Source organism: Phoenix dactylifera, unplaced genomic scaffold (assembly GCF_009389715.1).
Source record: "Phoenix dactylifera cultivar Barhee BC4 unplaced genomic scaffold, palm_55x_up_171113_PBpolish2nd_filt_p 002219F, whole genome shotgun sequence".
Classification (NCBI taxonomy): Eukaryota; Viridiplantae; Streptophyta; class Magnoliopsida; order Arecales; family Arecaceae; genus Phoenix; species Phoenix dactylifera.
In genome coordinates, this window is record NW_024069478.1 from 1 (window position 1) to 12885 (window position 12885).

Genomic DNA, 12885 nt, shown 5'->3' on the forward strand with positions numbered 1-12885 from the left:
TGATGAGAACTCAAAACATTCATGTTTAAAAAGGTCATCTCTCTCTCTCTCTCTCTCGCCCCTCTCTCAATACAAGTTGTTTGTCGCCACCATTAAGTAGTAAAGATGGTCAATGTTGTCATCGTATACATGATGCCAATTTTTTCTCACCTACAGAATGTTGGTTGAAAGAAGATTGATGGGAAACATTTTTTAAGTGTGTTTTGACATTTTACCAAACTGAGCTGGTCTTGTTGCAATTTTCAAATTGTATAAATTGTCAATGGAGGATTCAAAAATAAAAAAAAAATCTTGGCAAAGTATCCTGAAAGAAATTTTGCAGCCATGGTAACTATTGCGTGGACCGATTGATCTTCTACCTATTCATCATGTTAAAAATTAGTCATCATCTTCTTGATGTAATTTCTTTTAACGATTTTTCAATGGTAGATGATCCCTACAAATGTGACTTGAATGATTGTTGGATCGATCACATTCTAGCCATCAATAAAAAGGAGAAAAATCCTTCCCTGTGAGATGAAATTGTGATAGATTAGCTTGATAAAAATGAGTTGGTGAAGAATATGGTAAGAGAGTAGCCATAATGGACTGGCAATGGAGAATGTATATTTGTATCATATATGATAAAATTGGTGGTATAAAGTGAAGGGAATTAAATGAAGGGAAAGAGTGAACTTATTTAACATCTTCTAATGTTCCCAAAAATAGATAGTAATATTTTGTTGAAAGAAGTAATCCTCAGGAAGAAGGTCATTACGGTAATATAGATATTCATATGAAAAGGGCTTCCATACATACTGGCAACTAGGCATGTGAAATACACATTAGCAGAAAGAGCAAATGAATATTAGTTTTTAAATCCTTACATACAAATTATTAAAATGAATATGAAATGTTACTTATATAAAATATATTGTTACGAGAAACTTAAGAGGAAAACACTACAATATTAGATGGAAGATTTTAAATTAAGCAACTCTAACAATAAAAAAATAAAATTTGAATGTTAATTGATCTTTAATGATTTAGTTGGTCAATGATTGGAGAGAGATGAATGAATCAAGTACTTAAGATAGGAAAGACATATAGGAAAGAGAGCTAAAATGTTACCTTATTTATTCCTACAAAAAAGGCAAGCATATGTTGTTTGGTCAGATTTCCATTTTAGCTATGAAAAAAGATTGATAATTTTGAAAAAAAATTAAGCACTTTTGGTCTGAAAATTTGATGATCTAAATCAAGAGAAAAGTACGCCAAAGTTTAAAATTGTCATTTTTAATAAACTATATCTTTCTATATTATAATGGAAATGATGATTTTGAATTTTGGCGTAATCTCCTTTAGATTCCATCTGCCAACTTTCCAGATGAAAATGCCCATAATATTTTTTCAAAATCACCTGTCTCTCTTTGGCGAATCTTAGCAAAATGGAAATCCAACCAATCAACAAATGCCTTCCTAGTTTTGGAAAATTAATAGGTAGCGTATTAGCTCTTTTGCATCTATTTTTTCTTTCCTATTTTAATTGCTTAATTCATGTATCACTCCAATCACAAACCAACTAAACTATTCTAGAATGATTAGCATTTAAAATTTAATTTTTATTGACATAAATTTTTAATTTAAAATCTTCCATCTCTATATAGTAATTTTTTCCTTTTAAGTCTCTCTCCTTGATAATAATCCAATTTATAAGAATATTATTTTTATCTATATAATATTTTTATAGTTTTTATTTAATGTGATTTGAAATTTTATTTTCAGTTCTTTCCTTTAAACGTGCATTATGCATGCTCGGTTGCTAGACATGAAAAAATTAACCACTCTTTTTCCTTCTATTTAGCGCTAGAAAAATAACTTAGACACCCCTTATATAAGTGTTCAAGTATGAATAGTTTGAGTGTTACTTCCATGGTCATACCCCTTTGCTTATAAATTGGGTTCGGGTGTGGCTGGGGGTGTTTTAGGGGGTGGGGGGGGGGGGGGGGTGAGTGAGTCTTGAAGTGGTGTTATTACTGAGATTTGACCTCGAGTAATTATATTACTAGGGTGAGAGGAGGTCCAGTGGTAGTTATATATGGGTGGGACTCCCGTATGGGACTCCCTCCTATTCTTAAGAAAAAAGTATCATTAGTTTAAGAATATGTGTTAGGTCTTATTTGGGAAAAAATCAATAAGAAATAGACCATTTCATTTTAATCTTGTTGCTTTAGGAAGACTTGAATTCTTTTATTGTATTAGGAAGGTGCTCTTGAACTACCTGCAACAACCATAACCATCCATCTTTTCCCCAACTACTTGGGATCGCCTTCATGGATCCTCATTTGCCAAGGTGATCGTAAACTTTCTACCGTCAAAAATAAGGTAGTGCTGTAGTTGGAAGGGGCATTATTTTTAAAAGACTGGAGGAGCGAAATGGGCAGTTAGGGGGCTGCTCAGTGCCTAGGTTCTAGGCAGGCACCTAGGTGGCCGCCCAACTTCCTGAACTACTACTACTGATACAATTCGACTATTGGAACTGCTCATCATCTTCCCTCTCTTCCATTCTCTTAGTGAAGCTTAGGGTTACGGCATATGGCATTGCATAAACGGGTAATGGGGAAGGGATAAATTATTTAACTATAAAGGTCGGTTATGGCTTAATGGGCATTCGACCTATATAAACCCGAACCCATGACATTCATGACATTCTTGCCGCCACACCTAGGCATGGCACTTTAGGCCTGCTCTGCGTAAGGCAAGTGTTTAGGTGGGCGCCTGGCCAGCTTTTAGAAAAATGGGAAGAGGGACCAGTGTTTGGGTTGAGGAGTTCATTTATATACCTTACTAGGGTTTATTTGGAAGGGTGCCACTGCCATGCCCTTGGAATTATAAAATATGTTGTGATAAAATATTTTTTCTAATTTTTTCAGTCTGTTGTATCCTGACAACCAGGATCAGTTTGAAAATATAAGCTCATAATTTGAAAATATCTCCCTATCAATAATTTCTGGATAAAGTTAAAGTACATATGATATTAGTATATAATTGTTTCAATTCTTTTAAAAAGATCCATCTTCAGTCCACAAAAGTCCTCAGGTTACAAAGTGAGCCTAGTCTTACTTTTACTTGAAATTCCAAAAACAAATCCAATGTGAAACAAGGGTTTGTTTTCAGAGTCTCATCCGATAATGATCTATATAATGCTCAATTTTATGTATATATGGGACGTTTGTGCTTGTTTTGGTTATCTCATCATGTAATTGAATTTCACAAAAAGGACTTTATAAAGATTAAATTCAGATTTTGCAAGTATTGAGAAGATTAAAACTTCAGAGCCTCCTGGTGTCAAGTGGATCCAAGTTGTGTACTTAGGCATCCCAAAAAAGTGAATTTGTAAAAATTTATTTCTAATCTGTGAGACTCAAGCTTAAATCTCCTCTCATATGGTATCAAGTTCCGAAACCTAAGTTCTATATGTATTTCTTAATCCTCTCATTTAGAACTTGTGGATTTGTTATCTTTCTATTCAAATTTTTTGGATCTTTCATGAAATTTTCAAATTTTAATTCAAAATATTGCAAGTGTTCAGGACTTCAGGGAATCTGTGGATTTCTTTTGCCCGCTATGTTTATATAAAGATGATTTATAATTCACATTTCTTTGGTTTAGGGTAACAGACATTTAGATTTAGATTACCATTTATTGTCATTATATTTTTTTTATTTGTTATGTTGATAAATATTTGAGCCCCAAATAATTGAAGCAAAACACTTGGACTCCCAGCTGATACAATGTTCTCTATGATGGTGTCTACTATATTCTCCTCATTGGCTTTATCTGTCTTTATATTATATTTCTATTTGATGTTTCTTCCTAAAGTTTCTTGTTATTTTGTGGTTTATGTTGCCAAAATTGGAGCCACTACAACTGCCGAATGCAGAAACTGAAACTGATTTGGCTCCACCAGATGGTAAACTGAATTTGATGGGCTGTTTGGTTGTTTATAAGCTTTAGTAAGACAGATAATCATGAAAACTGAGTTTATGTAAAACAGGTTTTGTGAATTTATTTTTAAATTTTTATTTTTTCGGTGAGGCTGATATTCATAAAACTCAATTTTCAGGTTTTATGATCTGTCAGTTTTCTAAAAGAAGTTATATAAAAAGCAATCAAACAACAATTAAATAAAAGTCATATAATTTATAATTTGTGCAAATCCGTTTTAGAACACCTGGCATCCAAACAACCCCTGGGCTTTTTGAATCTCGACATTAAGAACACTCAAAATTTATTGCTTTAGTAAACCATATATACATCATAGTCTATCTTGAACTGCTAAGAAGTGTCTCAAGTAGACAAAGACCATACATGAACCGAAAAGGGAAAAGAGGTTGACATTTTGCAAGCACTTGTTGTTTTTCTTTTTTATCGATATTCTCCTACCTTTATTTTTATGTGTTTTCTTTATGCCGAGTAACCTTTCAAATATAATAATATATGATTAACTAGATTGCTTTATTTTAGTACTTTTTTCTGAGCATGGTTGAATGAAGTTGGATGTTTATTTGTTATATGCTTTGTTTTAGCATGCCCACTAACTTTTCAAATAATAATAAAATATGATAATTAGACTGTTTTGTTTGAGTACTTTTTCTGAGCATTGTTGAATGAGATGGGTAAGAACCTTATCACATTTATATCGGATAATCATTATGATGAATCTTTAACCATCATATGCATTTGCAAAAAATTGCTTGAAAATTGTAGGTTGGCACTGGTGCTCGTGCAGAAAAAATAAGGACATACAATTACAAGGTAAACAGATAATCTTTGCCATTTTCAGAATTAAGACCAACTGTTGGATAAATTTATTCAATTTTCACTATTAGGTGCGTAAGATTGATAGACGTATGTGTTTCAACTCAGGATAGTTGATGATCAAATTTCCCTAATAGAACATTTTTTTTTTCAAAAATAAAATCATAATAATGCAGGGATCTTTGATTCCCCCATCCTATCTAATAATCTGATGACTTTGTATTGATTTGTAGGATAATAGAGTAACCGACCACCGGTTGAAGATGAACTTTGAGCTCACGTCCTTTCTCTCTGGAAATATTGAGACAGCCGTTCAGGTTTGTGGTCATGAGGAATGACTGTTTAAGTTATGATCCTTCTTAGATTTGCTTGTGATTCATTTTTTTAAAAAAATGGAATAGGGAAAATAATTTATTTATTCTTTTAATATAGCATTTTTTAAGGTACGAGACATGTCCACAAGAGGTGCCGATGAATCAAATAGTTGTTCTCTTTATGGTGCGAGTGATTGTTGTCATGCTGTTATATAGGCATATTCTTAAATGTCCATGATTGAGATGTAAACTCAAGTTCAGTTCTGCAATAAACTAGGTTATATCCGGTTTAATTTATCAAAGCATTTTTTGAGTTTGCCATCTAAGAACTAATGACAATTACTGTCTCAAAGAACTTTCTGTACAACAAAAGACAAGTTTAAACAAAATAGTGAAACTTCATGCAGCTCCTAAGTTTAAATTAGTTTAATCATGCAAGAAATCTCACAAAACTGAATATTTTGTCACTCGTGTTCTTTGCAGGCATGTGCAGCCATGGAGCAGAGGGAACTCTTGGAGGAGCTGGCTCAGTCAATTGGTGCACCTAATGTTTGAATGTTTGATTGATATGCAGTTTTATTTTCCAGCAAAGTTTGAGTCCTGGCACAATCCAAATCTAGGCTCTTGTCTAGCCTGCACTAATCTTCATCTCAGAAAATGATCACAGGAACAAGTGGTGACTGGTATCCATCTATGAGCATTCTCTTTTACCAAAATTTCTTAGTGGGTGCCATCTAACAGAGCAGCACTATTTTTTGTAGCATGGTTGTTGATACTTAATGCTGTAAATGAAAATCAAACTTCTCCCTTACTTCAAATAAGGGTATAAAATGGTCACTTCAAACTGTAATGTTGTTTTCTACAGCAGAAATTCACTTTTTTGTTTTTAATATTGGAAAGCTTTGTATAATTTTTCAATTTATTTATACGAAGTTCAAAGAAAAACACACTAGATACCATATTTCTTTCTTAGTCGGTGTGAACTTTTTCTTTTCTAAAATCTTATAGATTTAACAATTCTACTTAAAAACAGGATGTTTTATTGGTGTCATCTTGTTTCGGAAACAGGATACATGTGGCTCGAGTGGTAGCTTTGGATGCTGCTGGCTCTTGTTAAATTGCTGCCAATTGGGCATATGCAATCTCGTGCATGTGCTAAAATTTTTGAGAAGGATTAGAAAAATTATAATATCATCTTCTCTAATTTGAGCAATTCTTGCTCACTTTTTCTTCTTTAATTTTTTTTCATTTGGGCCGTTTGAATTACCAAATTATTCTGATGTAGTTCCGACGTTCATCTACGTTAGTAGAGTAGTTGTACCTGATGATCACATGATAAATAAATTTGTTGTGGGATCAAAATGTTCTTTATATCAGTTATTCGGGATGGAGTTTTGGTACTAAGGATACCGCGAATTATTTCTCTAAGTAACTGAGGCTTCATGGCATTTAAAGAAACTTGAATGGAGAGGGAGAGAGAGGAAAGAGGGAGAGGAGGGAGAGAGAAAGCAATTGAAGCAAGCTTCGGTTCTCTTCAGTTCACCCTATCGACATTATTAAGGATGTCATCGACCAACATAAATCCTGGTTGGTCTTTTTTTCAAAAATATGCGAGATGTGTTGTCGTTGCTCTAATTTTCTTGATTATTCTTTCATTTTTCGGTTCAATCTCCAATCTCAACTTGATGTTCCAAGTAAACTGCGAATGTGGTTACGTTCGTTGTCATGATTTGCATGGAGAGAAATCATTAAAAGGCTCTTGCAGCGCAATAAGAAGTAGAGCTAGCAAAATATAAGCCGACACGTCAATCTGACTCGTGGTCAACCTGCCATAAACAGGTTTAGATTTGGACTAAACGAGTTCAGGTCGTAAATAGGATGACTTGTTTAATTTATTTGACATTTGGATCGGGTTCAGGTCTCAGACATTTGGTACATTTAATCTGTTTAGCCTATTTAATATTCGGGTTGAATTGGGTCAGATAACCCGTTTAACCTGTTTAACCTTTTTAAGATATATTTAACCTATTTAAAATCTGCTTAACATGTTTCTACTCTATTTAAACTGACTCGCTTAATTGGTTAACTCGTTTAAATCTACTTAACCCGTTAAAAACCCACTTAACCTATTTAACCCGTTTAACCTGATTTGACTTATTTAATAAATTCGTTATGCATGTATTACCTATTTAATAGACAGGTCGGTTTCAGATCTAAATTTTTGGCCTGTTTAATAATTAGGACAAGTTTAAGTTGACAAATTTTTGATCCGATTTATATCCAATCTGACCCGACCCGATCTGATCGCCACCTCTAATAATAAGTTTGATGCTTCATGGCTGGAAAAGAAAGAGCAAATGTTTGATGTTTTGTATGCTGGCTTCATAGATTGTTGCAGGTAGCTGTTTTATAGGGTCTCATATTAAACATGTGGTGTATTAAGAGTCTCAAGTTCACAATCAATGGGGTCTAATGTTGAATGTTTTGGGACAGTCCTAGGTTGGATGTTTTAGGGACTATCTCAGCTACTGCAATAAGAGTCAGATTGACTGCTTAATCAAATGGCTTTACTTGCTGAATCAAAGGGCTTTACCTGACCTAATGTACTAAAAGCAACAAGTGATGGAATTATACTAATCCCAAACCATTGTTTCATTCAAATTCTGCACCAGAACCACTCCAAACCTTTCTGATTCCGAGCAATTTCACAATGTCTTGGATATTTTGAAGTCAAAATATATGGCCTAAGTTATATATCTCCAACATAAGTTTAAACTCACCCCCCTACTTTTACCTAGTTGCACTCACATTCCTTGAGTTTGAAAATGGCAAAAGATAGGCAACTGAAATCTTGAATCCTTATAGGCTGGCTGGATGAAGTCTATGCTCTCTCTCCTATGCTATATATCCACTTAGCTGCTATCTTGAATTGTGCCCTCGAGGCATTTGTCACATCCAAATAAGGTGCCTCTTCTTCTAATTATTTAAAGAGTCCCTGAGCTGTTCTGGGTCATGATTGCATGCCAGAGACTGGCTAAATCATGTACTCATATGCTTCAATAAATGTGGGTTTGGAATATCGATTATCGACAAAGTCCTCAACTTACTTCCTCATGATATTATTACTGCCACAACATCACAACATAGGATGCCAGAGTGATCCCAGCTTCTACATCAACCATCTTCCTTTCTCATAAACATTATTGCTGCCACAGCATGACAACATAGGGGAAAGCTTTTTCCCCTTAAGCAACCACAAAATTGAATGCAATGGACTTCATTTTGAATCTTCAGGTATATAACTACATCAAAATTTTCCAAGCCATCTCTCTTTGCTTAAAATCTTTGCATCATTAGTCTCTTTATTGTCTTCAATAATGTAATAATAGGCTTGCCTCTAGCATCAATGATATTATTACTTCCTCATGATATTATTACTGCCACAACATCACAACATAGGATGCCAGAGTGATCCCAGCTTCTACATCAACCATCTTCCTTTCTCATAAACATTATTGCTGCCACAGCATGACAACATAGGGGAAAGCTTTTTCCCCTTAAGCAACCACAAAATTGAATGCAATGGACTTCCTTTTGAATCTTCAGGTATATAACCACATCAAAATTTTCCAAGCCATCTCTCTTTGCTTAAAATCTTTGCATCATTAGTCTCTTTATTGTCTTCAATAATGTAATAATAGGCTTGCCTCTAGCATCAATGATGTATTCACTAAAAGACTCATATATTGTTCGCAATCTTTGCTCGAGTCAATTAGCTTTTTGTCAGTTAGGTTCGCATAAAAAATCTAAAACATCTTTAGTACCCTAAAAATATAGTGCTTTTCAATCAGTGAATAGCTATGCATAGAGTGACCACAAAACTCTAGGTACCAAAACTATAAAATACCACTATAACTTGATATATCCGTTATACGACTATTAATTAAAATATGTCTGTGGTTAACTTAGCCCAACTCCAAGAATGGTTGAAGCCATACCCAATTGAAAAAGAATGTTATCCAAATGCATCTCATAAAAAGGAGATGTGTTGTTCGCTGGCTGAGAGGCAACTAGGATGGTTGAAGGTCTGGCTAGATGACCATCGACAAATGCCGGAGAACGGCAGTGGAGGGTCAGAACGGAATGAGAGATAATTAGGGATACTGGAATGAACTAGTTTAAAAAGGGTAAAGATATTTTTGCCCTTGGTGACGACACACTAAAGATGTTGGTTAGTTTATAGACAGCAGCATCAAATTTCCTGTAACTCAAAGTATCTAATTAAAAATATTTTAAAAAAAAGATAGGGCAGGTAAAACTATAATTTTTTAAAAAACTAATAATTAGTAGCGAATAATTTATTGTCATCTACTAAAAGAAATAATGAAATTTGTTATTATTTTGACGGGACAAACCATAAGCAGCAAGTGTAGACTAAAAGCTTACTCACCGGACTTCTAGTTGCCAAAACAAGTCTGTTTGGGAAGAGCTTTTGAGATTGAAGAGATGAAAAAAAAAATTGATGTTTATGATCCAGAAACCTTAAGTTTTAGGCTCTTATGGATTAAGTCATGCTTTATATAAAATTTAATGAATTTTAACTGCTTATGAATGAAAATAACTATTTTTCACCAAGTAGTAAAAAAATGAGCTTCATAAAGATACATTACAACATCTGAAGAAGAGAGATAAGCTATAAGCAGTTGTACCTTATATAAATATTGGTCACTGGTAACTACTAAGATAACTTATACAGCAAAGTTATACGTGGTATAACTCTGAAGAAGGAAACTGTCGCAACCTCTGCAAATTTGCATCGGGAAGATCCAGTAGGTCCTGCAGAGTTGAGAAACCAGCTTTCTTGATATGACTGAGAAGATCATTGTTCATGCAAGGCAGCATCCACAGGGATGAATCTCTTTCAAACCAGAAATCCTGAAAATAACAAATGTAAATTAGGGATGAGTAGCAAACAAACCCTTGTGGGGATATCTCTGTGGTTATTCGTGTTGACAGCCAAATTTGGAAAATCATTCATTAAACTTATACGTAAAGAGAAAGGTCCCAAAAGAACAAGAGTGATACCACAATGACTATTTTTGACTTCATCAGATTTTTTAAATTTCGAAGAACAATTAATTAAACTGACAACATAAAAGATTTTTCTCAATACTAAATTTTGGGTAAGAATAGCACATCCTTGAACCGTATAATCTGTAAATACTCAGCCTGAGTACAGCAAATATATTGTGTCATAACACTTATACTCCTGACGAGACAATTTACCCAGTCCTTTAACATCTAGAGATATATAAAGTAGTGAATTCAAAGGCTTTGCTAAGAAATATGGAGCTTCATTGGACACAGAAAATGACAATACAATTCTACTACCCCCCGACTCCACATCCTCTACTGCCACATAAGATGCACACAGACGCTTTCTTCTGCAGGATTTTAGTTTTTCCTTTCGTCATTGTTTGTGATCATGAGGCTCTGGCTAAATAACTTGCACAATGCATCGACTATTGATCATTGTCAATGCATGATGGTGATGCGTATGGCTAATTTTTGCAAAAGATAGCTTGAACCACATAGGCAACAACAAAATAGGGAGCGTTTGGTTGGAAGGATCTGGCAAATACACATGAATTGACTTCCATGACTGGTCAACCCATGCCAAAGTCCAAAATCTTTATGGCCACCCACATCAGTCCCCATCATTGCTAAATGAATTCTAACATTCAAGCTTTGAGTACATGTCAATTAGAGCAGTACTCACGAAAGGGTCTGATCCAAAACCAGAGACAATCACTTGGGCATGCATTTGCTACCCCAAGCTCAAAGATTTTGACTTGGAACAAGCTGCAATCGAGCTAGAGAACACGAACTGGTTGGGCTCAAGGGCTAGTTTATGCAACTGGGCCATCAAATGCAAGGCAAGATTGGGATCACCGGACCGAGAATTGGAAGATATCAAGGTGCAATAAGAGATAAGGTTTCTTTCAGGCATTTCTTCGAAGAGCTTGCGGGCATCGTCAAGTTGGGTGGATTTAGAGTGGAGGTTGAGGAGATGGTTACAGAGAACAGTCTCATGTAAAAATCCAATCTTGATGATATAAGCATGGAGGGATTTGCCAGCTGGGAGAGAATTTTGGGCTATCGAAGATTTAATGGCCGATGCGATCAAAGAATAGGAGGGGGTGGAGATCGCCAGCTTCATACTAGCAGCAGTAGGAAAAGCCTACCAGCAATAACCACCAAAAATGAGTAAAAAAAAAGTCTATAGATCTCTGAGGACGTGGAATTGGAGGGATGAGCATAAATACGCAAAAGTAACTTTCAGAAATGAAAATAATTTGATATTATAATAATATAAAATAACTATACGGGAGAATTGGATATTTGGACAGTTGGAGTGTGCGCACCTGAACCATGCATGGTAAACTAGGGCTTGTTTGGCATCAACTCGAGTTTCCAACTTTCAGTTTTCATTTAGAACCAAGTTTCCATTTTTAGTTTTTGAAAATCCTTTCTCACTTTCGATAAATTGTCCGAACTAAAAAAAAATCTCTAATTTTCACAATTTTTGAAAACCAAAAGAGCCATGGCCGTCACTACTGCCTCTATCGCTACTGCCACCACCACCATCGTCAGCCTCTATTGACAATGCCACTGCTACCATGGTCTCCACCACCGCCGCCGCCACAAAACTTAACCCAAATGACTACCAAATAAGTTTTGGGATTTGGTTTAAAAAAAAAGACTAGTTTCAGTTTTCATGAAAAATGAAAGTGATGCCAAATGCAACCTAGATTTGAGCCTAGATCTGCTCAGGTTGAATTTGAAGATAAACGATTCCAAAACAAAGATCCAAACTATTGAATGTGATGTACCACTTCTACATGACTTACAAACTGAAAACTGGACGTTATATGGATTTCTTGCCGGTGCATCAACCCATACTCAGTTGGAGATATTCTAAAACACATTTCTTTAAATTTGCATAGTATTTTCACATTGGTCAAATAGATAAACCACAAAGATATCTGTAAGCCTAGACAAAACTTCCCCCTCCACTAAGTCTACTACCTTATCAAAAACTCAGCATCATCCTATTTTGGTACACAACTCAGCATCATCTTTGAAAGAAAGGCCAGGTTACTATTTTGTCTATCTTAACTAGTCAATTTTTTAAATGGATTCTTAACTAGTCAAATTTAATAGCCCACTGATATTAGCAGATAACACCCTCCTCACATAATCTACAATTATGATGCTTTACTTCATGATGCCACCTTTGACTTACTCGATCACCTAAAATTCATCACATGTTTCAAAAACGCCTCAAGAGGTAGCAATTATGTCTGAATAATCTAAAATTGTCCAATTTGGGACCTACAATATACCTAAAGGATATTATCAAATCAAGCATGGCACTAAAATTTCCATTGTCATCCTGAAATGCAATGTACAACAGATGTGAAGTACTCTTTCAATAACAAGAGTGGTGTGCCCTGGCAAACTAAACTAAATTAAACATAGGTAAAACCCAAGGCCAAGAATATACAAACAAGAAGTGCAGTCATTGGTAATAGTGTTTAATTAAAAACAATGTCTACCTCAATTTAGAACTCTTACTTGCTCTGACAGATTCGATCATCAAGAAAACGAGGATCCTGCTGATTCTGAGGAGCATACCTTTATGTATCTGATTTTAAATATTTTCTCCTGCAATTCATAATAAACCAACAAGAATTAGAATTTATAGGAG

General features: G+C 34.8%; 1 protein-coding gene and 1 long non-coding RNA gene across 6 annotated transcripts in view; one reads left to right on the forward strand and one right to left on the reverse strand.

Moving 5' to 3' along the window:
* The first annotated feature begins 1989 nt into the window (after window positions 1-1989).
* On the forward strand, window positions 1990-6086 carry LOC103715118. Its single transcript, XR_605329.4, has 3 exons — window positions 1990-4797; window positions 5034-5117; window positions 5598-6086. It is a non-coding gene; the product is annotated as an uncharacterized LOC103715118 (long non-coding RNA).
* A 285-nt stretch (window positions 6087-6371) lies between these two features.
* LOC103715117 (pentatricopeptide repeat-containing protein At3g02330, mitochondrial-like) overlaps window positions 6372-12885 on the reverse strand; it is a 33897-nt gene continuing 27383 nt past the window's right edge. For 2 of the 5 annotated variants that reach the window (XM_039123221.1, XM_039123215.1), the window contains 2 exons: window positions 12753-12842; window positions 6372-10049 (listed from right to left, as the gene is read on the reverse strand). The gene's annotated coding sequence lies outside the window, so the exon portion shown is untranslated. Of the gene's footprint in view, window positions 10050-12733; window positions 12843-12885 lie in introns of all 5 variants that reach the window. The other 3 variants (XM_039123220.1, XM_039123219.1, XM_039123216.1) reach the window with 2 other exon arrangements.